The following is a 4,151-nucleotide window of genomic DNA, read 5'->3' as shown; positions in this document are numbered from 1 at the left end:
GACGTAATGAAACAGCAGCCAGTTTCTACACAGAATAAATACAGAAAACAAGTGAAACAGACATGTTTCCCATTGGATGTGTCGTTAGCTGCCTAGAAAGTAGGATACTGGTGCAATGGCTTGGATTTTCCTCAACAAGTTCAAAAAATGGCTCTGAGCACTATGGGACTCAACTGCTGAGGTCATTAGTCCCCTAGAACTTAGAACTAGTTAAACCTAACTAACCTAAGGACATCACAAACATCCATGCCCGAGGCAGGATTCGAACCTGCGACCGTAGTGGTCTTGCGGTTCCAGACTGCAGCGCCTTTAACCGCACGGCCACTTCGGCCGGCCCTCAACAAGTGCTACCTGGATTGATACCAAAGACTTGATAATAAACAAGGCTAAGCCAGTAAAGTGTAGAGTTGTTTAACTTGAATCTTAACAGATGGGAGTGATAATTTTCTTGAGAAGCTTTCTGTAGAAGAACACACTCAAACTTAAATTTTTGTGGCACAAGAACAGCGCTATGAAACAATTATCAAGAGATGATGAAAGTATTAATGTGCTAGCCAAATACTGTCAAGAACACATTATCTCTTACACTGGAACTAAAGAAATTACAGAACTGCATGCAGCTGATAGCATACTGGATGGCGGCGCAGAAGAGGTACATTCAAGAAAGGACATTAGTGTTGTACAATGATGCATTGAATTAGCTGTTAATAAAACAATGAGTGCCAAAGTTAAACTGGGTGCTGGGATAACTTTTAGATGAGTTATCAGTACCCCTTGTTGTCCTGCAACCCTCAAAGGAAGTTGAACAACACGTTTTCTTGCTCCTTCGTCAGCATCTCAATGAGCTTAAAGCAGAAATTAGGTGAGGCTGTCCTAGGCATTAGGACGGAAAAATAGGTTCGATTAACTGAGCTGAGTCATCAATAGTAAAATTTTATACAATTATTTAAGTAAGAAAACACCAAACTTTTGCCTGTCATACTCTGGAGCAGTGCAGTAAAATACCTTTGAATCCTGAGGTCAAATAAACAAACTCCTTAAATTGTTTATAGTATTACCAATATGTTATGTAACAGAAAAAAATGAACATATCAACAACCATAAAAACAAGCATGCAAAACAATTTTACAATGAAAACAGATCTTCAGAATAATTACAGAACTGACAAATTTTATAAATTAATGACAATAACTTCCATTTCAGGAAGAACATCGGTGACACTGGAATTGAATCCCAGACAAACTAATTCAAGGTTATATGCCTGGTACCAATACAGAGTGTCACTGCAGCGAGACGAGAGCAGAATAATTAGACAATAGCTTACAGTACCTAGTCGAAGAACTGCATCTCTAAACCCATGCTAAACAGATTTAACAGTGGTTCAAATGGCTCTGAGCACTATGAGACTCAACTGCTGAGGTCATAAGTCCCCTAGAACTTAGAACTACTTAAACCTAACTAACCTAAGGACATCACACACATCCATGCCCGAGGCAGGATTCGAACCTGCGACCGTAGCGGTCGTGCGGTTCCAGACTGTAGCGCCTTTAACCGCTCGGCCACTCCGGCCGGCAGATTTAACAGTGGCTCTTGCTATAAGGAACTGTGTCCAACATTCCAGAAGCCACAGCTACAATTGCACACACAACACCAGCGACCTACACATTACAAGACATCAAGTACATACTCTCAGCCATAGGCTGCTTCGGAAGGGCTGCACCAATTAGCACACAAAACTGCCTGTGGTATGCAGTGTAGCCATTACATCAAACAACAAGTTACAACAATTTCCATGAAACCAAAGCAGTAGCCGGCCGCGGTGGCCAGGCGGTTCTAGGCGCTTCAGTCTGGAACCGCGCGACCGCTACGGTCGCAGGTTCGAATCCTGCCTCGGGCATGGATGTGTGTGATGTCCTTAGGTTAGTTAGGTTTAAGTAGTTCTAAGTTCTAGGGGACTGATGACCTCAGATGTTTGTTAAGTCCCATAGTGCTCAGAGCCATTTGAACCAACCAAAGCAGTAAATGTCACTGCAGTGAGACTAGGGCAGCATCCACTACTGTAGCGCCTTGCTGCTCATGACTCCACAGTCAACAACAGTTGTAGTATTTCTTCCAGTAACCCGTTCTTCATCTTTACCGATGTCAACCTTACCATATTCAAATCTCCAGTTTCCTTAATACGTGATCTGTTCTGAAATTTCACAGAAAAATACCAACTGAAATATCTGGTATACCAAATACAAATATAGGTTGCTATATTCATTCCAAAGTTCCTGAATGGATACTGAATTTTCGAGAACAGACTTTCAGGTATCGTCTATTCTTAATTGCTACTTTTATCTTTTGGATAAGCTTCATTTTCAGATGCGCTTAACTTCTTATTACAGACCTGAATCCAATCAGTAATAGTATTGCTGTGAGTTTCGAAACATTGTTCCTGGTCTCCACATACGCCCACCAGATCACCTGTTCTGCACAATAATCATTAAAATGGATCTGCCACCTTCACACTTGCTTCGGAGTACAACCCGCCTCCATTTCAGTAACCTATAACATTTCTTCCAAGACGGTGCTGATTGCAGCAATAGCAAAACTTTGGTAGGCTGGGTAATCCGTTGTATGACAGGCATGTGGTTCTTGTGGCGTAATTGGTCAACTAGATCCCTAACAGTTCCTTCCTGTTCTACCTTCCATATTTTCAATTCATGCAAATCTCCTCTCTACGGAACAGAACTGGGCCCATCGTATCACCAAGCATTTTAAAAAATAAAGCCAACACGGCAGTCGCAACATAATAGACAAGTGACATATTGCAACACAAATCAGCCAATCGCGCTCGTTCTGCTACCATTGTGTGTGGCGGTACTGGGGCGTTAGGGTGAAAATATAGAGTGAAAAGATAGGTTGATTGAGTTGAGCTACCAATAACAAAATTCTGTACATTTATTTAAATAAGAAGACACGAAAATTTTGCTAATCGTACTTTGGAGCATAACAATAAAATTCCTTTGAGATCCGAGATCAAATACACAAACAGGTGAAAATACTTGTACTAATAACAAAATGCATTGTAACAGAAACAAAACGAACACACATCTACCAGTGAAACCAAGCACCTAATTCTTGCAATTAAAACGGAGCGTCAGAATAATTATAAGACAGACGATTTTATAAATTAAGAACAGCAGCTTCCCTTCTAGGGAGAAAATCAATGACTCAGTCGAATCCCAGACAAACTTGCTGAATGTGGAGTACTATTAATATCCGCTTAGTTCTACTGGCATGCGGACTGACAAAGAATCAAACCTCATCACACTTTTGTAGTTTACATTACAATTAAGCACTAAAATTGTTACCTGAAACAACTGAGCATTAGTCACAAGGCACAACAACATTTTACGGCAGTCTAAATAGACTTAAAAAATAACAACTGATTCTGAAAGGTCGAGCGCATGACATGCGAGCAACCTGCGGCATGCAGCCTGACCTGAACATCAAAAAATAAGCTATTACAAAACTACCACTGCGTCTAAGCGAGGCCAGAATTATCACACAATTTACAGTACTGGCAGAAGAACTGCCTCTCTGGATGTGTGCTAAACAGAGTTACTAGTGGCTCTCGCAGTTAGGTAATGTGTCAAATGTGTCACAAATCACAGCTACAGCTGCCCACATTGCTCTAGCGAGCGCCACGTTCAAATCCAACAAATCCATAATATGCCCCAAATGACTGGGCGGCGTCTGTTACCTTACTGCTCGGACTCTGCACTCAACAACACTCCGGAACTTGGCTCACAGCCTATCTGCCACGACGTGGTCTGGAGCTGTGAAATCTCTCTTCTTGCGCCCGACAGCACTTACTATACGTCTGCCCAGGGACTCACAGTCCTTGTAATGTAAACAAAACCCTTGGCACAGAGGAAATTATCTGCATTTGGAATTTGCTGGCGATAGAGTGTCTAGCAGGAGGTGTTTCAGCCTTCGCTAGACTAGTAAAGAAAGCAAAAATCGCTCAAGAATAGCTTGCTGAAGTCAAAAGACACGATAAATCTAAAAACACCGTCGTTATAGGATTATATTTAAAACTTTACCGACGTCGGATGGAATTGCTGATAACAAAAGCTCTTACCTGTTCCACGAGAGAGTCCGCA

This window comes from Schistocerca serialis, chromosome 9, assembly GCF_023864345.2.
Source record: "Schistocerca serialis cubense isolate TAMUIC-IGC-003099 chromosome 9, iqSchSeri2.2, whole genome shotgun sequence".
NCBI classification, from domain to species: domain Eukaryota; kingdom Metazoa; phylum Arthropoda; class Insecta; order Orthoptera; family Acrididae; genus Schistocerca; species Schistocerca serialis.
This window is presented reverse-complemented; position numbering follows the sequence as displayed.